Source organism: Triturus cristatus, chromosome 1_2 (assembly GCF_964204655.1).
Source record: "Triturus cristatus chromosome 1_2, aTriCri1.1, whole genome shotgun sequence".
NCBI classification, from domain to species: domain Eukaryota; kingdom Metazoa; phylum Chordata; class Amphibia; order Caudata; family Salamandridae; genus Triturus; species Triturus cristatus.
This window is the reverse complement of record NC_140580.1, coordinates 4848602-4876048: the sequence shown is the minus strand read 5'-3', so window position 1 is coordinate 4876048 and position 27447 is coordinate 4848602. Positions and strand designations below refer to the sequence as shown.

At 44.8% G+C, this 27447-nt stretch overlaps 2 long non-coding RNA genes across 2 annotated transcripts; one reads left to right on the top strand and one right to left on the bottom strand.

Annotated features, from left to right (window-relative positions):
- Window positions 1–1785: 1785 nt before the first annotated feature.
- Window positions 1786–13350, bottom strand: LOC146866622 (uncharacterized). Its single transcript, XR_014965643.1, has 4 exons — window positions 12296–13350; window positions 11463–11583; window positions 2435–2546; window positions 1786–1860 (listed from the first exon to the last, which is right to left on the bottom strand). It is a non-coding gene; the product is annotated as an uncharacterized LOC146866622 (long non-coding RNA).
- Window positions 13351–17982: 4632 nt separating this feature from the next.
- LOC146866621 (uncharacterized) lies at window positions 17983–20536 on the top strand. The gene is made up of 4 exons (XR_014965640.1): window positions 17983–18815; window positions 19528–19648; window positions 19748–19859; window positions 20434–20536. It is a non-coding gene; the product is annotated as an uncharacterized LOC146866621 (long non-coding RNA).
- Window positions 20537–27447: the final 6911 nt, after the last annotated feature.

The window sequence follows — 27447 nt, the reverse complement described above, 5'->3', positions numbered from 1 at the left end:
TAATAGATTTGGCCCTGATTCTTGCCAAGCGCCAAATAGCTATGGGTGGAAGACAGCCCTTGCTCCCCCATATCATTTGGGCCTCTATGATCTGCGTTCTGGTATCCTGCTGAGCGGAATGCACTCCGCAAACTGGATGTGGGGGGTGCTGGTCCATCCACACCTCGACACTGGGAACAAGACTTAGCGCTGTGGAGGCCAAGTCCAATGAGATGTCAACCTGAACTCTCGAACTCCACTTTTGTCATTAGGGGATGCTGCTGCCTGTGGAACCTACTCCTGATCCTAATTTTATTACTACCACAAAAGGGAAGGCTCCAGCCAGGACAATGTATGGCTAGTTTTTCTGGGAAAGGGAATCCTTCTACACATTGATCATTGTTGTGGCGATTTGCCTCACTCCCTCCCCCTCCTTGCTGAGGCCAATCGCCCATCTCCCCCCTTCCCTTGCCTCCCTAGATATCGGGACAAACCCACCCCTGCATGCCCTCCAGCCACCTCCCCCTCACCGCCCAACTTCGCACTCACACGTGCACTAGCAACTGCACATCTCAATTTGTTTAACTTTATTGAAGTTGTTTTTCACCTATTAAATAGCTGGCTAGATAGGGCTAGACCACAGGTCACAAATGTAGACCAGTACACAGGTTGCAAGGGGTGGGGATTCTGTATCTCCTTTAACAAAGGAAAGCAAACGTAGTTGCTTTTGCATGCCATGATATGTTTGGAAACCTGCTACCTGGCAGTTTTGATACTGCTGTGATATTTGTCCGTGACTTTGATGTTACCAATGCAAATATATATATATTTTTAAAGTTAACAGTACTACAGAACACGTTTTGTAGAATGTACATCTTTGGAGGACCTAGGCGAGGTGCCAATCCCACCCAAAATAAGATGCATCCTTGACTGCTTTATTTTGTACCTTCTTTCACATCTGTTACAGTGCAAAGTCTGCAGCTACAGTTCGACCACTCAACTAAAGGATCGTATCTGATGAAGCCCTACTCGGCCACAGCTTTTAGACTTCCCTCAGTGAAGATCTTCAACCTCTGGAAAAGGTTCTGTGTTTGAAGGTAAAACCTTTTACCAGGTCAAAACACAGATTTTATTTAGATGTGGTTGCATATAGGTGAGCCACAAAGGGTACAGAGGGCCCAGTCAACACTCCAAAGAGCCACCAGTGAATTTTTTATTTCCCTTTTCTTTAACTGAATGTATTTTTATATTGTTTTTATAACCTTTCATCCCTACATCTACTTCTCTTAATTTTTGTAGTAACTAACTTGTCTTGGACCTTTTGATTTTTAAATATTTTATTTCTTAAAAGTTTTCTTGCTTTGGTTAGTTGTTTTAAGATGTACCATTGCATTTCTCTGAGAAAAGTCCTACTTCCAGAGCCAAGCTACCCAATGGGACATGGTACCTCAAACCACACTCTTGGCCCGGCTTCAATCCATCAGAATTAGGGTCACGCACTGGGCTTTGCTACACGGGCTGGTTCAAGAAACAAAGCTAGCTAGCTTCATTCCTTGATTGTTGAAGTCAAGAGGCTTGGATTCCTCCTTTCTCATCTGGGACGTGTGAGTTGTGAGTGGGAGTGCCGCGGGGCTTTGCTGTGAGCCCGACCATATTTATTATCTGACTTAGATCAAAAGCACAGGTGCACCACACTTTAAGAAAATCGGGAAGATAATAATATAATTCATTCCCAACGTAAATGTAATTTTGAAAAAATCATTCTTTATTTACAACACTCATAATTAATCTCTCTCTTTTAAAAGACAGTGGAATATAAATACAGTCTGTTCTTGACAATACAGCCGACGCGTTTCGTCCTTGAAGCGGACTTCTTCAGGGCTGTTTGGACACAAACATATAAATATACATAAGCATACATAAAAAACAAAATATACATAATATACAAATATATATATACAACCCACACCTATGTGTGCTACAAACTACTCAGGTGATTATTTTCTGTAAATTTCCGTTGTTTTTTTCTTTTTTAATTTTCTATGTACAAAATTGTCAGCATGTTTTAACTGCTTTCATAATATTATTCCTAAACATTCAATAAATATATTCCATGTAGAACATTTTGTCCCATTACAACATATACAGCGCTGTATTGTTGTTTCTAAAAAGATAAGATCTACAAATTTTAACAAAATTCAGGTATGAAGAGATGATGTGTGATCTGAACAGAGAAAGAGGGGTGGGAGAGGGAATCCAATTTTCACATTTCCCAAACCAGGGAGAGAGAGTACAAACAGGTAAGGTCACAAATCTTATTGTCAGTGCCAGTCACAAGAAACAAATATAGAGTCACAATTGCTAACGTGCCCAGGTCTTGGATCATATGCAATCTCTGATCAATCTTATGCTTTGCAGCAAATAGGACGCGGCGATAAAGATAACCAATACCCACCATATAATAGGTTGCACTAGACCTTAAGTCTTAAACTGCACTGAAAGGAGCACTGGTGGTGCAAGGATGACCGTAGTTGGAATCCCCAAATTCTTATTAGAGTATAGACTATCTAAAAATGAGAAAGAATTATGATAGACAGAATACATACGTTTCAAATGACAATGTATGCCTATAGTGTCTGTAGGAAGGTGGATATCTGACTATGGTTACCCCCAAATTTTTGCCTAGTGTCTAGCTGGTTTTTCGACTTAGTTGGCCTGAGATCCTGCCATTCAGGCTCTCAGGCTATCTGCTCTCTCTGTAAAATGGACTCCATGTACCCTAGGTACATACCCAATTGGTTGGATCACCCTGTCAGCCCCTGTACCAGTGTACACTAGGTACCCAGGGCATTGGTGTATCCAAGGCCTGCCAGGGGCTGAAGCATGTATTATGCCACCCCAGGCTTGGCCTAACAATCTGACACAACTGGCTGATCACTCAGCTGGGGTAAGTTGGTGTAATCACCTCTTACTTAGGTGTAGTATACCTATACCTAAACTTAAATGGGACACCTGGTAACCTATAAGTCACTCCTATGGCAGGCCTTAACAATCCTGAAGGCAGAGTGCTTGGTTCCATGTGAGATGGTGCTCTGGCATGAGCTGAGCCTGTCTGCAGTGGTCGGAACAACTTCCTTCTACTGTTTCCAGATATCGTCATACCATATACTCTTAAGTGCATTATGAACCTCGCGGTTAAATGCTATCTTTGGTTTGGCTTTATCAAAACATGTCGAGTAAGGTGTCATACGAATTGGAATACTAACCCCTCGCCAATTCTGGCGACGGGGTTAGCATTCCACCCTTCTAGAGGGACACGACATGTACAGTACCTGAAACCCGGGTAAAATCAGACATAGCCTCAGCTCCACAAAATGGATGCTGCCACCACAGACACAAGTCTGCCCTCCTGCTGCTGGGAGTCCTTCCAGCTTGGGAGGTGTGGACAAAGGGTTTCCTGCCAGGGGAGGTGCGTGCACCACCCCAGACAGGATTTTGTGTATTGGTCAGGTAGGGCTTGAAAGAAACCAGACATGCCTGTGGCTCACAAGGAGCCTCGGTGCATATGCCAGTTCAAACCGGTCCTGGGGCACACCAGTCCCGGGCCTGGGGCGAGCTGGACAAAGGATTGGGGGTGTAACCACCCCCCTTCCTGGTCCCACCCATAGGGAGGGACCTAGCAGGTAGTCCGGCCCCTAGAATCCGAATAAAGGTAGGAGCTGTGTCCTAAGACTTCAGACATCCTGGAATCAACTTGAAACTAAGAAGAAGACGGGAACTTCGACATTCTGCTGCACAGAAGACTGAAGAAAATCTCCCCTGTGGTCAGGGAGTGACCACCTTGCTAACGCAAGCACCATCCAGCGAATCACCGTCTGCTTTGCCGCCGCCTCCCGCCGGAGCCCGAGCCCAGAGACTGACAAGACCTGGACCTCCAGACCTCTCACCGCCCGATCCACAGTCCCTGCAAAGAAGAGACCCGTGGAGGCACCGAGACCCGTGGAGCCAGCCATCTTGGAACGACTACGACAAGCTGACAAGTGCAACAACCGAGGCTCCCTCCAAGTTGTGCTTTGGGTCCTGAGAAGCCCAACCCTCGAGCAGCATCTGCACCAAAGGTGAGCCCTCCAGCATCTCCACGATCTGCGTGGGGCCCTTCTGCATTTTGCCACTCGACGCGCCTAACCGGTTGCTGGCCCGCTGGCTAGTGGCCATCTTGGCGACGAAATCTACGACAAACACCGCTGGTCTGGTTGCTCCAGACTGGCCCTTGCTCCCCTCCAAAGGAGCAATCCCTCTGACCTTGCTGGTCAGAACCAACAGCTGATTTCCGAATCCTTCTACAATTGCTTTTGCCAAGGCTTGTTTGCTTCGATCAAGTCGCCGACACCGCCGACAGCGAGAGCCTGCGTGGGACAGCTCGTGAGCCGACTCCTGGACGTCGTCGACCTTCAGGGACCACGTGGCTGCGGAGACAAGCTACCCCTCATCACCTGTTTGCACCCGACATCGCCTGGTACCCACCTGGTGCCACGCTGGTCACTGGCTAGTGACTGTGAACACTGTCCCCTCTGCTTACAGGTCTTCAACATCTCCGATCCACTCTTGGATCCACTGCATCTCTTCCCGACCGACCGCCTGCAGCACTTTTGTCTACAGGCCCCACGGAACAGATAGAAGAAACCCGACGCACTTCGAGGCCTATGCACCCGCTTCCTGTGGGTGAGGTAAAGCTGGCACACCTGTGCCCAAGTGTAGTATTACATCTCTAGTGCCTGTGTTCCAAATCTTAAGTTCCTAGGTCATCCGGAAGATTCCTTTTGCAGTAACTTTGTACTTTTTACGCACCCATTGAAACCTATGGGAGCCCGCGTGTGACTATTTGCTCTGCACACGCCACCCGTGGACCTCCTGGTCACTAACTGACGTTAGCTCCTTGTAGGCCCAGCGATTCTAGAGGCCCTAGGCCTTTTCCCTTTTCTGTTCGTGGTACTTATACCACTATTTTAGTATATGGTTCGAGTGGCCACCAGGGCCTATCCATATAAAGTGCAACTTCTGTGTATTCTGTGATAATCTTGTTTGACGATTTGTGCTCCTGTGCTCATAAAGAGACTAGGGGTTACTTTGAGAAATAAATATATATATATTTTGAATATATATCTGTGTGGTGTCCTTTCATTGGTATAAAAGGGGGTTACTATTGGTAAAACAGCTTGCTTAACACGCTTCACGAGTTTAGCCTCAAAGACTGCTTAGCCTACGCTACCACTAGGGCAGCTAGTCCGAAAAGGTTGACTTACAACCACACCATAAGGGTTGCTTGGTATGGTACAAGGTGATCACTTTAACTAGTGAGCATCATATACCAGGCCAACTTCTCACATTGGTGAGCAGCGGTTGGATTTGAGCTTGCTGTGTTTTACCATTGTAATCTCTTGGTTACCAATTGAAAGATCACATAGGTACCTGTAGGTACATATAAAACAAGATTAGATATACATAAGTTCTACTGAACTTAGTTGTTGTAGAGCAAAGGGAGTAGCACACCCTGACTACAACTACTAGATAGGTTTAGTAGGTAAACCCAAGTGTAGGTAGATTGCAACACATCCACCCACACTTAAGAGCAATGGCCGGGGCAGAGGGGTCCACTGTACCCATCTCTGTCGAGAGTGACCCCCAGAGGGCACCAACCAGCTTTGCTACCCTTAATCAGAATGAGCTCAGGCATTTGGCAACTCTTAGAGGCCTTAAACAGCCCAAGAACCCAAACTCTGCTGAGCTCAGAGAGCTCTTACAGAATGATGAGAATCAGAGAGCACTCAAGAAAGCTTCCCAGTTAGCCCCCTTAGGGACAGGAACAGGAGGCCCCCCTTCTGAAGATGCCACTGAAGTACCCCTTCCCAATAGTCACCCCTTAGATGGGATGCCTACCACAGAGGAAGAAAGTGATGGGGATACAGATGTGAGTGGGGATGAAGGGAGAACTAGCCCAGTGCCAAGTGTTATACTTGGCCCAGCTAAACTAAGGCTATTGGGGACTGACAGTGGGTTCACCCCATTGGATCTCCCCAGTGGACTTAACACAGGGCTTGGAAGGCAAAGGAATCGCTCAGGTGACTCCAATGCTTCCCATGGCTCTAGAGGCTCTCAAGGTCACTCCAGAAGGAGACTGACCACCCCTCAGAGGAGGGAACATGAGGCCAGAATGCAGGAAGCCCAGCTGAGGATCAGGAAGCAGGAGCTAGAAGTAGCCCTGATGGAAGAAAAACTGAGCAAGGCTAGGCAGCATAGAGAGAGTGGGTCTATACCCACTGGTGGCAGCAATGTCCCTAGGGACAAAGATAGGGTCTTTGACAATAGGAACCTGTCCAAGATTGTGCCCCCCTACAAAAGTGGGGATGACATCCACAAATGGATGACTGCTCTTGAGAGAGCCTGCAAAGTGCAGCAGGTTCCTGAAGACCAGTGGGCAGCAATCTTATGGCTCTCCTTTGAGGGGAGAGGCAGAGATAGACTCCTCACTGTTAGAGAAGAGGATGTCAGAAATTACAGAGTCCTGAAGAGTGTCCTAGTTGATGGGTTAGGCTTAACCACTGAACAGTACAGGTTAATGTTCAGAGACACCCAGAAGACACAGACTCAGGACTGGTCTGAATATGTGGAATGTGCCACTAAGGCTTTGGAGGGTTGGTTGCTGGGAAGTAAGGTGTCTGATTATACAGGATTGTACAATTTGATGATGAGAGAGCAGATTTTAAGTAATTGTCAAAACCAGCTTCTCCATCAACACCTGGTAGACTCAGATTTGACCTCTCCCCAAGAATTGGGAAAGAGGGCAGATAAATGGGTCAGGACCAGGATCAGGCCTAAAAACCAGGGTGGTGACCAAAAGAAAGATACCACCAAGCCTCAAGAGAAGGGTGGGGATAAAGAAAAAGAGAAACCTTCCTCAGGGCCCCAAAACTCCACACAGGGTGGTGGGTCCCAAGCTCCCTCCTCTACCACAGCTAAAAAGCCCTACTGCCATGAGTGTAAAACTCCTGGGCATTGGAAAACTGACAGCGGTTGCCCAAGGGCTAAAAACAAAACTGTTCCTCCAATTACTCCTGTCACACCACCTATTACTGTCAGCAGTAATCCCCCAGGTGGTGGGAGTGCCCCCAGAAATCTGGGTGGGTTTACTTGGGGAACACAGGGGGACCCTGGCTTAGCCAATTCCCCTACAGCAACCACTCTTGTCTGTGATGGTGGCATGGGATTTGCCAACTTCACTGCCTGTCCCAACACTTTGGGTAGGTACAGACAGGAGCCCTACATCAATGGTACAAAAGCTGAGGCCTACAGAGACACTGGGGCTAGCATCACAATGGTGGCCCATTGGCTAGTTCCCTCTGAGCAGCTTTTGCCCGGTTTCTCCTACCAGGTGACTAACATTGATGGCAAACAGAACAGTCATCCCATGGCAGAGGTATGTCTCAGCTGGGGAGGGGTCACTGGCCCTAAAAGGGTAGCAGTGTCCCCAACCTTGCCTGTAGACTGCTTACTGGGGAATGACTTAGAACTCTCAGCTTGGGCTGGAGTTGAACAAGACACCCATTCTAAAATGGTAGGCCTTTCACAAAAGGGTAGGGGGGTTGTGCCATTCACAACCCCTGTCCAAATAGATTTCCTCCCTGAAAAGGTTGGAAGGGCAGTGGTAGCCACAGCCCAGGCACAGACAGACTTCCCTGTAGGGACTGGCAGAGCTGTGACAGTCACAGCTCAAACACAAACTGAGTGCCCCCCTGAAAAGGTTGGCAAGGCTGTAATGGTCTCAGCCTATACTCAGACTGACATAGGTGTAGTGAAGCCTGAAACAATGGATCACTCCACACAAACTGAGAGTAGTGGGGAGGAAGAAAAGTCTCCCTCTCCCCAGACATTAGGAAAAGGTCAGCCTCCTCAGGGATCTGACCTCACCCCTTGTGAAGGAACTGCCCCAGAGGTAGCCAGGCCTGGCCTGGCAGAGCCTCTGATGTCAGTGGCCCCTTCCAAGGTGGGATCCAGTCTGGTGCAGGTAGCCTGCCTCTCTCTACCCTGCCTCAGTCAGCCCAGGGCTGCAGAGGTCAGGGAGGCCAGTGGACCCCCAGAGGGCCCCTGTCCACAAGAACCCCCCCATCAAAAGAATGAGGATTGCCTGGCTAGTAGCCCTAGTCAGGTGATGGGTAAAAACATTCCTGAGGGATCTCCTTTACAGGTAGTTAGGGACCTCCCCCAGGGGGATTCTGTTGGGCACAGGCAAACATGGGACCTTAGGGCCCCAAACCTGACCTGTCCCTCCAGTAAGCCCACAAAAGGGACCCAGCCTCCAGCTTTAGGTAGCCAGAGGCTGACCCTGAGAGCACAGTGCAACTCAGTTAAAGGAAGAAAGGCATCCATGGTGGAGGATGATTGGAGGAAGCTGAGGCCTCACTTTGAGGACACTCACTTCAGTACTCCATCTCAACACCAGCCTTTTACTTTGCCAAGACACACCACAGGTAGAGATTCCCTATGGTGGAGACCCTCTGATACCCTTAGGGTGAGGGATTGCTTAGTGGACCATGAGACAGGGGGTAACCATGCCAGTGCTGGTTCCTCCTTATATGGCCACTTGGGCAATATAGGCTTACCTGGTCAAGGTCAGCCTTATCTCCCTTCGTTTGGGGGGGGGTTGTGTAGGAAGGTGGATATCTGACTATGGTTACCCCCAAATTTTTGCCTAGTGTCTAGCTGGTTTTTCGACTTAGTTGGCCTGAGATCCTGCCATTCAGGCTCTCAGGCTATCTGCTCTCTCTGTAAAATGGACTCCATGTACCCTAGGTACATACCCAATTGGTTGGATCACCCTGTCAGCCCCTGTACCAGTGTACACTAGGTACCCAGGGCATTGGTGTATCCAAGGCCTGCCAGGGGCTGAAGCATGTATTATGCCACCCCAGGCTTGGCCTAACAATCTGACACAACTGGCTGATCACTCAGCTGGGGTAAGTTGGTGTAATCACCTCTTACTTAGGTGTAGTATACCTATACCTAAACTTAAATGGGACACCTGGTAACCTATAAGTCACTCCTATGGCAGGCCTTAACAATCCTGAAGGCAGAGTGCTTGGTTCCATGTGAGATGGTGCTCTGGCATGAGCTGAGCCTGTCTGCAGTGGTCGGAACAACTTCCTTCTACTGTTTCCAGATATCGTCATACCATATACTCTTAAGTGCATTATGAACCTCGCGGTTAAATGCTATCTTTGGTTTGGCTTTATCAAAACATGTCGAGTAAGGTGTCATACGAATTGGAATACTAACCCCTCGCCAATTCTGGCGACGGGGTTAGCATTCCACCCTTCTAGAGGGACACGACATGTACAGTACCTGAAACCCGGGTAAAATCAGACATAGCCTCAGCTCCACAAAATGGATGCTGCCACCACAGACACAAGTCTGCCCTCCTGCTGCTGGGAGTCCTTCCAGCTTGGGAGGTGTGGACAAAGGGTTTCCTGCCAGGGGAGGTGCGTGCACCACCCCAGACAGGATTTTGTGTATTGGTCAGGTAGGGCTTGAAAGAAACCAGACATGCCTGTGGCTCACAAGGAGCCTCGGTGCATATGCCAGTTCAAACCGGTCCTGGGGCACACCAGTCCCGGGCCTGGGGCGAGCTGGACAAAGGATTGGGGGTGTAACCACCCCCCTTCCTGGTCCCACCCATAGGGAGGGACCTAGCAGGTAGTCCGGCCCCTAGAATCCGAATAAAGGTAGGAGCTGTGTCCTAAGACTTCAGACATCCTGGAATCAACTTGAAACTAAGAAGAAGACGGGAACTTCGACATTCTGCTGCACAGAAGACTGAAGAAAATCTCCCCTGTGGTCAGGGAGTGACCACCTTGCTAACGCAAGCACCATCCAGCGAATCACTGTCTGCTTTGCCGCCGCCTCCCGCCGGAGCCCGAGCCCAGAGACTGACAAGACCTGGACCTCCAGACCTCTCACCGCCCGATCCACAGTCCCTGCAAAGAAGAGACCCGTGGAGGCACCGAGACCCGTGGAGCCAGCCATCTTGGAACGACTACGACAAGCTGACAAGTGCAACAACCGAGGCTCCCTCCAAGTTGTGCTTTGGGTCCTGAGAAGCCCAACCCTCGAGCAGCATCTGCACCAAAGGTGAGCCCTCCAGCATCTCCACGATCTGCGTGGGGCCCTTCTGCATTTTGCCACTCGACGCGCCTAACCGGTTGCTGGCCCGCTGGCTAGTGGCCATCTTGGCGACGAAATCTACGACAAACACCGTGGGCTGGTTGCTCCAGACTGGCCCTTGCTCCCCTCCAAAGGAGCAATCCCTCTGACCTTGCTGGTCAGAACCAACAGCTGATTTCCGAATCCTTCTACAATTGCTTTTGCCAAGGCTTGTTTGCTTCGATCAAGTCGCCGACACCGCCGACAGCGAGAGCCTGCGTGGGACAGCTCGTGAGCCGACTCCTGGACGTCGTCGACCTTCAGGGACCACGTGGCTGCGGAGACAAGCTACCCCTCATCACCTGTTTGCACCCGACATCGCCTGGTACCCACCTGGTGCCACGCTGGTCACTGGCTAGTGACTGTGAACACTGTCCCCTCTGCTTACAGGTCTTCAACATCTCCGATCCACTCTTGGATCCACTGCATCTCTTCCCGACCGACCGCCTGCAGCACTTTTGTCTACAGGCCCCACGGAACAGATAGAAGAAACCCGACGCACTTCGAGGCCTATGCACCCGCTTCCTGTGGGTGAGGTAAAGCTGGCACACCTGTGCCCAAGTGTAGTATTACATCTCTAGTGCCTGTGTTCCAAATCTTAAGTTCCTAGGTCATCCGGAAGATTCCTTTTGCAGTAACTTTGTACTTTTTACGCACCCATTGAAACCTATGGGAGCCCGCGTGTGACTATTTGCTCTGCACACGCCACCCGTGGACCTCCTGGTCACTAACTGACGTTAGCTCCTTGTAGGCCCAGCGATTCTAGAGGCCCTAGGCCTTTTCCCTTTTCTGTTCGTGGTACTTATACCACTATTTTAGTATATGGTTCGAGTGGCCACCAGGGCCTATCCATATAAAGTGCAACTTCTGTGTATTCTGTGATAATCTTGTTTGACGATTTGTGCTCCTGTGCTCATAAAGAGACTAGGGGTTACTTTGAGAAATAAATATATATATATTTTGAATATATATCTGTGTGGTGTCCTTTCATTGGTATAAAAGGGGGTTACTATTGGTAAAACAGCTTGCTTAACACGCTTCACGAGTTTAGCCTCAAAGACTGCTTAGCCTACGCTACCACTAGGGCAGCTAGTCCGAAAAGGTTGACTTACAACCACACCATAAGGGTTGCTTGGCATGGTACAAGGTGATCACTTTAACTAGTGAGCATCATATACCAGGCCAACTTCTCACAGTGTCACATAGAAATCCCAATGTTTTATACTTACAAATGGGAAAGAAATTCTTATGCAGTCACCATGAAGTGTAAATGACGGATGATCGTGTTGATCTTTCCAGAATTATTCAAGTATATTCTTGATATTCGCAAGAAGGTGCAGTTTTCACAGTCTATGACAAAAGGTAGAATACTTGTGAGGCCGTTGTATGCTGGTTTGTCATAAAGATAGTCTACCCGCAACATGAGCCTACCACCTAGGCGTCCCAAGTGCAAATCAACATTTAAGACAATCATGTCCCATAACCATGGGTTCCCCCTGGAGTCTTGGTAATAAATTTCCATCATAAGGTGAAGAAAGCAACCAAGGCAAATATGCCCTGTCAGTCAGGTTTATAAATAATTAGTTCCAATCACAAGTCTTTGAGTGACAAGTTGATAAATTGAATATTACGCCCCCTATGCAATGAAATGGCAGCAGAGCACACCGATGTCTAGGCAAATAGGTAGACTCTAATGGCATACACTGTGTGTCCCGCAACGAGCGGGAATATATATTTACATGTATTTACATATTTCTAAAGTCGGCAAGGTCTCCAAGTAACCTGTGAGCCAAAATCTTGGCTGATAAGTAATCACTCGAGGCAATTAGTGCGCTTCCCTCACCAAATAGGACTAACCACCGGGTTTTTTTTATATGTAAAAATAGGCAAGGTTTACAGATAATCTGTGAACCAGTGACGTAATCAATTCAGCAAACGAAACCCTTAAAGTATAAAGGCAAATGCATCCAATAACCGGAATAGACTCTAGTCCACCTCCCGATAAGATAATATCCTCTGATCATAATTTGTAATAAAAAGTAGCTCTGGAAAACAATCCTACCCAAATCCGGCTGTAGTAGGCTCCCGACGGTCTCGATAGTAACGGCTGACGCTGAGTAGGCAGTGTCGAGGACAGCTGAGTGGCCATGTTCGTGCTTTAAATATACGTGGTAATTGATCACCACGAGTAACACCTGAGAGCCTTCACATTCCGGCATCACGAGTAACAGACGGGCCACGTATGCGAGGGGCTGCTCAAATGGTGCGGCCATATTGGAGTGTTGTGATAACGCCGCAAAGATATTGATAATGCTATTTGTTTTGCCATTGTTTTACAAAGCACTGATAATAGATAGTTTTTCCGACTTAGTCTGCCAAATCCACAAGGCATAGAGGTAAAAAAGTCATAACCTGGGAGAGGTAAATGTAACACGAAAGGCTCGTGAACATTGTATTAAAGCGGTTTTTCTAATTTTGTTATCTGTATAAACAAAGTATGCACAAACACTCGTGGGCATTGTCATATAGCGGTTTACTTAATTTTGTCATCTATATAAACAAGTTGTGCTCAAAATGAGTTGTAATTCTAAAATGATTCTCTTCTCTAAACCAGGGCAAATACGTCTGGTCTAAAGCACTGCAAGGAATAACAAGCCCGGCGGCCATCTTGGAATGGGTTTTAATAGATAAGGAAACTATCCTTATACTATCTATTTCTTAGTTGTAGATCCTACATCCATTGATCTACCCGCACCAAAAATGCAATACACAGTGTACTCAAGAGGGTATGTCCATACATAAACAATTACTAACCTTTATCCTCTATTCACGGTAGATGTGAGGACAAGAGGCTGTTTTCTAACCCTACACAGTATTGCATATAGGGCTGCTATCTTCAAATTCAACGATTGACAACCTATGAACAGTATGTATTCTAATCGAAAACGAAATAAGCATATAAGGCTCCTTTCCTCAAATTGGCTCGAATAACAACCTATGAGCAATGTGTATATTAATTAAAGTCGAAGTGGACTGTCAATCAACGTGCCTCAAAAGGTGCCAAAGGTTGTAGGTAAACGGCATATTCATACTCAAGGGGGCAGAGCAAACATCATAGGGGAGAACTAATATTAGTTCTTACAAACCTGGAATATGCCATGTCAATTTCCAACCTGGTAAGGCTTAAAGCCCGGAATGATGTCCTGACACCTGAAGATGTCAACTAATCGTTACTCGGGGGTATCATGTTAAAATGTCATGAAGTGGAAATACATTTAGTCAGATAGTGCATAATGATCCAAAATTGGGAGTCAGTCACAAGAAGGTACTCGTAAATAACAGGCTAACATGGCAAACAAACAACTGAAAACATCCAAGGGAGAGAGATAAATTCTTATTCTTGGTTTACAAATAGAAAAATACATATTAGCCACAATTGATCATATTATAATACAGGGTACAGCAATCGTTGGATGCTGTTGATAAAAACGCATGGACAGTTCATCTAGAGCATTTTCAGAATGGAATTTTAGTGAAACATATACCAGCGATGCCTGAGTGTGAATATGTATATTCCCACTATTATGTTAAAATCCCTTAACTTATAAGTCCAGGTATATAATAGATCCAAGGGGTACACTACCATGTATGGGACCAACACATTACTCAAGGAAATAATGCATCTCATCATCGCTGTTATGCCCTAATTCCACACATTTAAGTCTACATATCCATGCGGCTTCATTTTTTCTGAGGGTAAGCTCTCTGTCCCCTCCTCTCGGGTGGATAGGGATATGGTCTATTCCTATGAACCAGAAATCCTCCATTTTCCCATGGTTTTCCTGCATATGATAGGTCAAAGGGTATCTAAGATCACCTTTCCGAAGTGCCCTTAGGTGTTCTTGTACTCTTATTTTAAGTTGCCTCTTGGTACTGCCCACGTAGATCTTGTTACATGGGCAGCCCAAGATGTAGGTCACAAACGTCGATTTGCAATTAATCATGTGATTGATCTCATATGTACGGTTGGTGTTATAGCAAAATGTCTTGGTCTTATTTTTGCCCAGCCTACATACATTGCATTCATTGCATGTATAGAAACCCTTTGTCATGTGGGGTAGCCAGGTCTGAGGTTTCGGGGTCGTAACATAGCTAGGGCATAGCTTGTTACGTAAAGTCTGTCCTCTCCTGTAGGTCACTCTTGGATTATCAGTGATAATCCCTTGTAAACTCGGTATCTCTCTCAATAAATGACAATTTTTTCGTAGAACATTATACGTTCTACTGCTATTGTTGTTGAATTGGGTATTGAATGAGATTCTGTGTTTAGCCTCTTTTTGTACAGGTTTCGATCTTAATGTATCAGCCCTAGGTACCTTCATCACCCTTCTGTGTGCCTTTTCCAATATTGTCTTAGGGTATCCTCTACTGAGAAACCGCTGTTCTGTTTCATTGATATTTTGAAGAAATGTGCTTTCCAGACTACAGTTGCGACGCATCCGGACCATTTCCCCATAGGGGATATTGTTTACTACATGGTTTGGATGTACACTTAGGAAATGCAATGTACTATTGCATGCAGTGGTTTTCCTGTGCGTGCGACTCTGGATTTGGTTATCGTGGACATAAAAAGTTACATCTAGGAAATCGATAGTTTCCCTGTTGTACTCAATAGTAAACCTCACGTTGAAAGGGTTGTCGTTTAGGTAGGAATAATATTCCAAAAGGTCCGGGGCAGGCCCATCCCATAACATAATAATGTCATCGATGTACCTGCCCCAGAAAATGACATTGTCCATCCATTTTGCAGCATGGCGACCCCAAGCATGCCCCCGCTCAAACCAGCCCATGAAGAGCCCGGCATAAGCGGGGGCAAACTTTGAGCCCATAGCCGTGCCCTGGATCTGATGGAACCACTCAGAGTCATACAGGAAAAAGTTTTTCGATAGAATAATCTCCGTCATTTCCAGGAGAACCTCATTGTGTAAGTAATGGTCCGCTGTTCTTTGACCTAGAAAGTGTTGTAATGCCTGCATTCCAAATTCTTTTTTAATGCACGTGTAAAGGCTAGTCACGTCAAGCGTGACGAACATAAGGTTTTCAGACCAGACTAGGCCCTCAAATTTGCCTAATATGTCCTTTGTGTCCTTTATATACGACGGGAGATTTTGGACCAATGGTTGAATATAATGGTCCACGTATTCAGAGAGTCTTTCGGTGGGTGAATTCACCCCCGAAATGATAGGGCGTCCCGGTGGAAAAGGACCTCCCTTGTGCACTTTGGGTAATATATATATGCACGGGGAGGTGGGGTTTTGTAAATATGGTACAAAACCCCACCTCCCCGTGCATATATATATTACCCAAAGTGCACAAGGGAGGTCCTTTTCCACCGGGACGCCCTATCATTTCGGGGGTGAATTCACCCACCGAAAGACTCTCCGAATACGTGGACCATTATATTCAACCATTGGTCCAAAATCTCCCGTCGTATATAAAGGACACAAAGGACATATTAGGCAAATTTGAGGGCCTAGTCTGGTCTGAAAACCTTATGTTCGTCACGCTTGACGTGACTAGCCTTTACACGTGCATTAAAAAAGAATTTGGAATGCAGGCATTACAACACTTTCTAGGTCAAAGAACAGCGGACCATTACTTACACAATGAGGTTCTCCTGGAAATGACGGAGATTATTCTATCGAAAAACTTTTTCCTGTATGACTCTGAGTGGTTCCATCAGATCCAGGGCACGGCTATGGGCTCAAAGTTTGCCCCCGCTTATGCCGGGCTCTTCATGGGCTTGTTTGAGCGGGGGCATGCTTGGGGTCGCCATGCTGCAAAATGGATGGACGTCATTTTCTGGGGCAGGTACATCGATGACATTATTATGTTATGGGATGGGCCTGCCCCGGACCTTTTGGAATATTATTCCTACCTAAACGACAACCCTTTCAACGTGAGGTTTACTATTGAGTACAACAGGGAAACTATCGATTTCCTAGATGTAACTTTTTATGTCCACGATAACCAAATCCAGAGTTGCACGCACAGGAAAACCACTGCATGCAATAGTACATTGCATTTCCTAAGTGCACATCCAAACCATGTAGTAAACAATATCCCCTATGGGGAAATGGTCCGGATGCGTCGCAACTGTAGTCTGGAAAGCACATTTCTTCAAAATATCAATGAAACAGAACAGCGGTTTCTCAGTAGAGGATACCCTAAGACAATATTGGAAAAGGCACACAGAAGGGTGATGAAGGTACCTAGGGCTGATACATTAAGATCGAAACCTGTACAAAAAGAGGCTAAACACAGAATCTCATTCAATACCCAATTCAACAACAATAGCAGTAGAACGTATAATGTTCTACGAAAAAATTGTCATTTATTGAGAGAGATACCGAGTTTACAAGGGATTATCACTGATAATCCAAGAGTGACCTACAGGAGAGGACAGACTTTACGTAACAAGCTATGCCCTAGCTATGTTACGACCCCGAAACCTCAGACCTGGCTACCCCACATGACAAAGGGTTTCTATACATGCAATGAATGCAATGTATGTAGGCTGGGCAAAAATAAGACCAAGACATTTTGCTATAACACCAACCGTACATATGAGATCAATCACATGATTAATTGCAAATCGACGTTTGTGACCTACATCTTGGGCTGCCCATGTAACAAGATCTACGTGGGCAGTACCAAGAGGCAACTTAAAATAAGAGTACAAGAACACCTAAGGGCACTTCGGAAAGGTGATCTTAGATACCCTTTGACCTATCATATGCAGGAAAACCATGGGAAAATGGAGGATTTCTGGTTCATAGGAATAGACCATATCCCTATCCACCCGAGAGGAGGGGACAGGGAGCTTACCCTCAGAAAAAATGAAGCCGCATGGATATGTAGACTTAAATGTGTGGAATTAGGGCATAACAGCGATGATGAGATGCATTATTTCCTTGAGTAATGTGTTGGTCCCATACATGGTAGTGTACCCCTTGGATCTATTATATACCTGGACTTATAAGTTAAGGGATTTTAACATAATAGTGGGAATATACATATTCACACTCAGGCATCGCTGGTATATGTTTCACTAAAATTCCATTCTGAAAATGCTCTAGATGAACTGTCCATGCGTTTTTATCAACAGCATCCAACGATTGCTGTACCCTGTATTATAATATGATCAATTGTGGCTAATATGTATTTTTCTATTTGTAAACCAAGAATAAGAATTTATCTCTCTCCCTTGGATGTTTTCAGTTGTTTGTTTGCCATGTTAGCCTGTTATTTACGAGTACCTTCTTGTGACTGACTCCCAATTTTGGATCATTATGCACTATCTGACTAAATGTATTTCCACTTCATGACATTTTAACATGATACCCCCGAGTAACGATTAGTTGACATCTTCAGGTGTCAGGACATCATTCCGGGCTTTAAGCCTTACCAGGTTGGAAATTGACATGGCATATTCCAGGTTTGTAAGAACTAATATTAGTTCTCCCCTATGATGTTTGCTCTGCCCCCTTGAGTATGAATATGCCGTTTACCTACAACCTTTGGCACCTTTTGAGGCACGTTGATTGACAGTCCACTTCGACTTTAATTAATATACACATTGCTCATAGGTTGTTATTCGAGCCAATTTGAGGAAAGGAGCCTTATATGTTTATTTCGTTTTCGATTAGAATACATACTGTTCATAGGTTGTCAATCGTTGAATTTGAAGATAGCAGCCCTATATGCAATACTGTGTAGGGTTAGAAAACAGCCTCTTGTCCTCACATCTACCGTGAATAGAGGATAAAGGTTAGTAATTGTTTATGTATGGACATACCCTCTTGAGTACACTGTGTATTGCATTTTTGGTGCGGGTAGATCAATGGATGTAGGATCTACAACTAAGAAATAGATAGTATAAGGATAGTTTCCTTATCTATTAAAACCCATTCCAAGATGGCCGCCGGGCTTGTTATTCCTTGCAGTGCTTTAGACCAGACGTATTTGCCCTGGTTTAGAGAAGAGAATCATTTTAGAATTACAACTCATTTTGAGCACAACTTGTTTATATAGATGACAAAATTAAGTAAACCGCTATATGACAATGCCCACGAGTGTTTGTGCATACTTTGTTTATACAGATAACAAAATTAGAAAAACCGCTTTAATACAATGTTCACGAGCCTTTCGTGTTACATTTACCTCTCCCAGGTTATGACTTTTTTACCTCTATGCCTTGTGGATTTGGCAGACTAAGTCGGAAAAACTATCTATTATCAGTGCTTTGTAAAACAATGGCAAAACAAATAGCATTATCAATATCTTTGCGGCGTTATCACAACACTCCAATATGGCCGCACCATTTGAGCAGCCCCTCGCATACGTGGCCCGTCTGTTACTCGTGATGCCGGAATGTGAAGGCTCTCAGGTGTTACTCGTGGTGATCAATTACCACGTATATTTAAAGCACGAACATGGCCACTCAGCTGTCCTCGACACTGCCTACTCAGCGTCAGCCGTTACTATCGAGACCGTCGGGAGCCTACTACAGCCGGATTTGGGTAGGATTGTTTTCCAGAGCTACTTTTTATTACAAATTATGATCAGAGGATATTATCTTATCGGGAGGTGGACTAGAGTCTATTCCGGTTATTGGATGCATTTGCCTTTATACTTTAAGGGTTTCGTTTGCTGAATTGATTACGTCACTGGTTCACAGATTATCTGTAAACCTTGCCTATTTTTACATATAAAAAAAACCCGGTGGTTAGTCCTATTTGGTGAGGGAAGCGCACTAATTGCCTCGAGTGATTACTTATCAGCCAAGATTTTGGCTCACAGGTTACTTGGAGACCTTGCCGACTTTAGAAATATGTAAATACATGTAAATATATATTCCCGCTCGTTGCGGGACACACAGTGTATGCCATTAGAGTCTACCTATTTGCCTAGACATCGGTGTGCTCTGCTGCCATTTCATTGCATAGGGGGCGTAATATTCAATTTATCAACTTGTCACTCAAAGACTTGTGATTGGAACTAATTATTTATAAACCTGACTGACAGGGCATATTTGCCTTGGTTGCTTTCTTCACCTTATGATGGAAATTTATTACCAAGACTCCAGGGGGAACCCATGGTTATGGGACATGATTGTCTTAAATGTTGATTTGCACTTGGGACGCCTAGGTGGTAGGCTCATGTTGCGGGTAGACTATCTTTATGACAAACCAGCATACAACGGCCTCACAAGTATTCTACCTTTTGTCATAGACTGTGAAAACTGCACCTTCTTGCGAATATCAAGAATATACTTGAATAATTCTGGAAAGATCAACACGATCATCCGTCATTTACACTTCATGGTGACTGCATAAGAATTTCTTTCCCATTTGTAAGTATAAAACATTGGGATTTCTATGTGACACTATAGGCATACATTGTCATTTGAAACGTATGTATTCTGTCTATCATAATTCTTTCTCATTTTTAGATAGTCTATACTCTAATAAGAATTTGGGGATTCCAACTACGGTCATCCTTGCACCACCAGTGCTCCTTTCAGTGCAGTTTAAGACTTAAGGTCTAGTGCAACCTATTATATGGTGGGTATTGGTTATCTTTATCGCCGCGTCCTATTTGCTGCAAAGCATAAGATTGATCAGAGATTGCATATGATCCAAGACCTGGGCACGTTAGCAATTGTGACTCTATATTTGTTTCTTGTGACTGGCACTGACAATAAGATTTGTGACCTTACCTGTTTGTACTCTCTCTCCCTGGTTTGGGAAATGTGAAAATTGGATTCCCTCTCCCACCCCTCTTTCTCTGTTCAGATCACACATCATCTCTTCATACCTGAATTTTGTTAAAATTTGTAGATCTTATCTTTTTAGAAACAACAATACAGCGCTGTATATGTTGTAATGGGACAAAATGTTCTACATGGAATATATTTATTGAATGTTTAGGAATAATATTATGAAAGCAGTTAAAACATGCTGACAATTTTGTACATAGAAAATTAAAAAAGAAAAAAACAACGGAAATTTACAGAAAATAATCACCTGAGTAGTTTGTAGCACACATAGGTGTGGGTTGTATATATATATTTGTATATTATGTATATTTTGTTTTTTATGTATGCTTATGTATATTTATATGTTTGTGTCCAAACAGCCCTGAAGAAGTCCGCTTCAAGGACGAAACGCGTCGGCTGTATTGTCAAGAACAGACTGTATTTATATTCCACTGTCTTTTAAAAGAAAGAGATTAATTATGAGTGTTGTAAATAAAGAATGATTTTTTCAAAATTACATTTACGTTGGGAATGAATTATATTATTATCTTCCCGATTTTCTTAAAGTGTGGTGCACCTGTGCTTTTGATCTAAGTTTGTAAGGTCCGTTTGGACTGGCATTGTATCAGTGGGTGCGATTCAGTGTGCACACTTAACCCTAGCAAGTATATAGGGATCTACATATAGAAGGGATAGCAGCCTAGGTGCTGGCATATAGAGGGCTCCACTGATTTGGTATGATTCATACCTCATTTGCTAAACCTATATTTATTATCTGAATTACACCACCCACCCTAGTTGCTAGAAGCAAAAATAATTTCCTTTGCGATTGACACCCAGCTATTGTTCTCCTAGAGAAGGAACGAAGTGTTTAAGAGTGGAAAGATTAGAGCCTGTCTGACAGACGTTTTTCAGTGGCTAACACACCACCAGCTCAAATGCAAAGCAGAAAATACAGAGATACTTTTCTTTGGTGTTAAGGCCTTTGAGCCTTGGAAATCTTTTTAGCCAGCCTTGCCTCCCCTCCAGGTCACCAAGCTAGCTTAGTAAAGAATGTAGCCATTAAATTCGATGACGGTCTTTCCTTTTCATCTCAAGTCAATGTGGTGGAGGGGACTTGCTTTGGACTGCTGCTTGTGCTAAGAAAGTGTCTTCTCTTTCTTTCTTTCTTAGCTAGGAAACAGGTAGTACGGGCCCTAATAACATTGAGGCTTGACTAAGGCAATGCAGTGTACCTGGGTCTTCCAGACTATCTCATCAATAAATTGTACTCGGTCTAAAACGCAGCACCCCACACCCTTTTGGATCTACTGTTGAGAACACATGTATCTCCACATTTGAGGATATTGCACTGGCTCACTGTTAAGAATAGGATTCTTTTCATGACCCTGGTACAGAATGCCCTCCATTAGTCTGGTGCAGGGTACCTCTGAGAAAGGATTATTCCCTGTGCCCCGTCTAGACGCCTTCATTCAGCCAACACTTTTTAGGTCAAAACCACTCAGATCCAGCACTCCAGAGGTGGAAGAAGGTCCTTTTCCTTCTTAGGACCATCACCATGGAACAAACTACCCTGGGAGCTGAGGCCCATCTCAGCCACTGCTCAGTTTCAGAAGAAATTGAAAACATGGCTCTTCAATCAGGATTAATGGTTTGGAACTTTTTTTGTCAGTCAACATTTGAGGTGCAGAGCGCCAGCACACTCTTTAGAGTAACATAGCACATTATAAGTGCCCTTTACATCATATTACTCACTAAAAAAAAGCCTACATTTTAGGTGCTGGACTGTTTCAGCCTTCTGGGAGCTAAGCCATAGCTCACACCAAGCACTCTGACCTATAGCTTAGCATTCTGATTCCATACAGAGAGTACCAGAGAAATAGAGAGGAAGAGAGAGAACAAGAAATGAAAGAGAGAGATTGCAAAACGGAGCAATATAGCGAAAAAAGAGCCTGATCAGCTGACATGAATCAAGCACATTGGGTAAATAAGGTTTTGCTTAGGTTAGTGCTACTTTGGTGTCACTCCTAAAACTTTGTATTTGTGGAATTCATTTTTAGTCATTAATTGGAGTCACGATGGTGGGAAATCCACCAGTGTGGCAAACATTTAGGGTTTGTGCCAGGAAAGAGGGTGTGCCGGGGGGGGGGGGGGGTGTCGGGGGTAAATAAACGTGGTGAAGATCCGCAAGCTTGTATGTTTGTGCATATTCACAAACATTTTGTAGACACTTCCCTTCCTGTGAACTAAAACAAATTTCCTCATGTGAAATGAAGGAATATGCACTTTTCCAAGATGTGAAGGTAAAAGGAAGAACCCGTACTCTGAGGAAGCTTAGTAAAGGGGTTTCCAGCATTTCTTCAAAATGTACTCATGCACTTGTTCACCAAATGGAAAATATGCATTTGTGGGAGGACTCTCTGAAATTTAAACTGTGATGGATTTCACAGGTTAATGGGGTTCTTTACATTTCACATAAAAGTCGGGAAACAATTTCTGACTTGTCCAACTTCAGCTTTGTAAATTAGGCCCAAAGTGTTTGCAAATAGAAATTATTTACTTGGACTAATAAGTAATCTAGTTATTTGTCATTTTATAGATACTTGAGCCTTAATCAGAGACTGAATGTCTACTCATTTTCGAATCCATTTCAGTCTATGAAACCTGTTCTTCTAGTGGTCTCTGGCACTGTTCATTTACATTTTTGTTTCGCTTGCACTCTAGGTAGAATACATCAGGAAATGCTTCTGTTGTGCTGCACTCAAATTAGGGCCTCTTATCACAGAGGAAACTTTGATGCAAACCTTGTTTCCTCCCAGGAGTGTGTGATCCAGAGAGAGAGTGTGTGTTTGCATCAAAGGAGCTGCAGTATCAGCTCATTAATCAATAAAGACACCAACAAAAGAACACTGTTCAAGACAATCAAGCACTGCATCAACCCACCTATTCATCACTCCACAGATATGTGCAATGCCATCAATCTCTTTTTCAGTGGTTCTGGGGCAGGTTTCACAAGTCTGAAGAAGCCCAAGGAATCTTGCAACAAGGATGGCCAGCCCTAATAAAGATGCAATAGCTAAATTGCATTTTACAAGCAACGTGTTACCAAGCTAGCAGCTCACGTAATGATTTCGAAGTTAGAATACAAAACATGGCTTGAACATATGGTAGACCAAGCTTTATGCACCATTGGCAATGTTATCTCTATCATTACACATGCTCTTAGACCTTTTCTGTTCAGTATGTAACTCACAAAATGGCTGAAAGATGACACATACACCTGCTGAGTTGATCACTTTGAGAATTCTATCAACCACTTTCTCAAATTGCTGGAAGACATCAAATTTGTTCTTTTTGCAGAAAGTAGAGAGCTTCCTATGTAACAATGTCACAAGGTGATTGAATGGTAGCACAAACATCTGTTTACTCATTAAGCTGAGAAAGAGCTTCCGCAATGGCTTTGGTTGTCCTTCTTTTAATTTTTACACTTTATTAACTTTTCTTAAAAAGAAGAATACAACAAAGCTTTCATATTATCACAGTAATTCAAAGCAAGCATGCCAGATTGCTTGCAACCTCAGAATTCCTTCTCCACCATACTTCTAAAACCCTGCATGAAAGATTGACCATGACTTACTTAAATCCTCTTTTTTGCTTTCTCCAGGAACCCTCTCTTTATCCTCCATCCTCTACATGCCTTTTTTTCTGGGTATAGGAACCTCTCATTCTCAAATCTGCCTACCTTAATCTCCCTTATTGAAATTCTGCAAATGACTCAGACCTCATTTTATCGATCACAACGTCTCCTTTTTTAATACACTATTTCTGCAACCTGATAATAACTAACCTCAGCCAGTCTATCTATTTATCTCACCGACCATTTGTCTGAAAGCACATTGCCCCAACTAATGATCACACCTAAATGGTATACATTTTAATCTGTATCAAACAGTAATGGGGGGGAGAGCGAGGAAGAGATGAGGGACGTCCCTATCCCCAAGTAGAATCAGTAAACAATGTGGACGTACCCAGAAACTGACTAAAGAAATGTTGGACTTACTCTAGGTAATTGCAGTGCCCAAAAACCATTAGGTTTTTATTAAAGACCCCTCACACACCAACCTGGTTGGTGTCATGCTTCATCATTGGGGTCCCAACCATGTGGCCGAGTGCCGCCCGGTTGTGCTACGATGCCTGATTACAGCGGAGCTGGTGTGGTATAACAGTGTGATGAAGTGATGTGCTGGTTAAAAATACCTCTGGGAATCCATGCTGGGTAAGTTTATTCATAGCGGCCCAGGATATGTTAAAAATACAAAAGGGGACAACTAGTGGAGTAGTTCGACTCGCAGTTGTCAAGGTAGGTCTACATGTTTCAGCCCCAAAGAAAAATTCTGTAGGGCTTTCGTCAGGACCATGTGCAAAAAAGTGAGTGTCAAAATCACGCCATGTGAGTGATAAAATCACAACACACGCGCTAAGGTGTGTTGAAAAAGAGAATGTGGGGAGTCGAGCTTTTGGTCCCTGTATCGTTACCTGTAAAAGAAGATGACAGGACATATAAAACATTTAAAAGCAACATAAAATGAAATCTTTTGTGTGATCAAGTGCCTGTCTATATCTCTGGTGTAGGCACAGGAGTGAATCAAATTGAGTAGCAGAGTGATGAAGTGCTTATGACAAGTCATGGCATATCGCATGTTAGTCGGCTTAAAACAAAAAAATTGCGTGCCTATGCTGTGGTCGATTCGGGGCAATAACGGAATCGTGCAGCATGCTGGGTGGTTTCCTATGTGGGGCACGTTAAGCCCACTACCACTCCCTGGGTGTGGGGAACATCTAAACTAATATGGTGGTGTTGTCGCTGTGTCGCTCGACACGGTATACTTGCTAAATAGCAGTGCGTAGGGAGTGAAGTTATACTTGGTTACACTCGATAATTAGTGATATATTTTTAAGAAAGAACATAATTACACTAAGTTGAAGTGTATGGCAGCGTATCGGGGGCCCGGGAGGGGAACTGCCTGTAGTCCCACTCTGCGGCAGAAAAAGCAAGAGGAAAATGAGGGAGAAATACAAGGAAACAACGAGGATGTTCTCGGAATGAATGGCTACGTCTGAAGCCTACCAGTATTAAAAAAAAATTATTATCTGGGGAGTCAGACAGTGCGCATGCTAGCGGTCAGGTCTAACTTGGTTTTGGTCCCACTCTGCGGCAGAAAAAGGAAAATGACGGATGAATACAATGAAACAACAAGGCTGTTCTGGAAATGAATGGCTATGTTTGAAGTCTGTCAGCATTACAAAAATAATTTTATCTGGGGAGCGCGCGTTATAGAGGTCCTGTCTTACTTGGTTTTGGCGAAGTTCCCTCTGGAAACCTAAATTGGTCTTCCTATGTCGCGGATGCTGGTGCCTGGTGTCCATGCCGGTGTCTAAGTAGCAGGGACCACGGAAAGCGGAAACGCGTCATGATGTGCTGTGCAGGAGAGCTAGAGCGTGCGAGGCAGGTGTACCGCGGAAGTGCGGGCGCAATGTTCGAAGTACCAGGAGCGGCCAGGGGCAGAGAATAGAAGTTTAATAAGAAGCTTAATAAGAGGGTGACTAGCGTACCGGGCAATGACGAGCGCTATTGGGAAAAAAACCTATGCAGATCATGAAGTCGCTTATGTGCATAAATGCGGGCGCTTGATGTCATGGAGGAAAGCTGTTACACTTATAGTGAGCAGCAGGCCAGAATAGTGTGGGTTCCACGGAATATTGTCATTGAGTCCGGTGATATGGCTGGATAAGCGGTAAATCCACCGCTGTTCCTTCTCTAAGACGCGACTTGCAATATTGGGGGTGGTTGGTTCCAATGTTTCAATCACGACCCACCGCATGTCGTTCGTGATGTGGCCAGCCTCTAGGAAGTGGTTGGTCATCCTAGTGGTGTTTTTCTTGCAGCGAATCGTGCTGCGGTGCTCGCAAATGCGGGTCTTGACTTTTCGGTTAGTCATGCCAATGTACGTAAGGCCGCAGGGGCAGACAATGCGGTAGATGGCATGTGCTGTGTTGCAATTAGTGTGCTTTCTGATGGACCAGGTTTTGCCTGGTTACAGTGATAGAGTTTTTGTTGTTTCAGTTATGTGGCACACGCTACAGTTCCCGCATGGAAAATGGCCCACTATGTTGGGCAGGCCCCATGCGTTCAAAACGGTGTTGTTATGAGGGGAGGGTTGTTTTGGCCGAGTGGACACAAGGGAGTCATTTAGAGATCTTGACTTTCTGTAGTATAGCAGGGGTTTTTCCCACTTTAGTTTCCCAGTGTGCAGTATGTTCCAGTTCATTTTAATGATTTGTGACACTTTCTTGGCGACGGAGTTGTGTGTGACCACACAGGTCAGGGGGATCGATTTATCAGTGCGTTCAGTTGTCTCAAGCAGTCCCTCTCGATTTTGATTGCGAGCACGCTTTTGTGCCTTGGCTGTTATCTTTTTGAGGTAACCTTGATCTTGTAGCCTTGTGCTGAGGGCTTTTGCCTGCGGTGAGCCGTGATTGAAACAGTGGAACCAACCACCCCCAATATTGAAAGCCGCCTCTTAGAGAAGGCACAGCGGTGGATTTACCGCTTATCGAGCCATCTCACTGGACTCAATGACAATATTCCGTGGAACTCCCTGAGAAAGTGACATATGCCAATAATACACCTGGTATATACTGTGATTGGTGTCAACCATATGATATTACCAACACACATGCCTCTGGCATGCTCTCTTTATTCTGTCAGTGCCACCTATCTACCTCCTCCAACCTAGGAGCACCTCTTTGACACTTCTGTTCTTTTCTTTTCTTTTTATTTTTTCAGAATTAAATTTTTAGAACACCTTTGGAAGTCTGAATCACTCCACTCTGGCTGTGCTGCCATCTACTGACTCCCCAGCCCCTCACCAAATGGCTCCCACACTATTCTGGCCTGCTGCTCACTATAACTGTAACAGCTGTTCCTGTAGGTTTCCAGAGGGAACTTTGCCAAAACTAAGACAGGACCTCTATAACGCGCGCTAACCAGATAATATTATTTTTGTAACGCTGACAGGCTTCAAACGTAGCCATTCATTTCGAGAACAGCCTTGTTGTTTACTTGTATTCCTCCATCATTTTCCTTTTTCTACCGCAGAGTGGGACCAAGACTAAGTTAGACATGACCGCTAGGATGTGCACTGTCCAACTCCCCAGATAATAATTTTTTAATACTGGTTGGTTTCAGACGTAGCCATTCATTCCGAGAACAGCCTTGTTGTTTCCTTGTATTTCTCCCTCATTTTCCTCCTGCTTTTACTGCCGCAGAGTGGGACTACAGGCGGTTCCCCTCCCAGGCCCCCGATACGCTGCCATACGCTTCAACTTAGGGG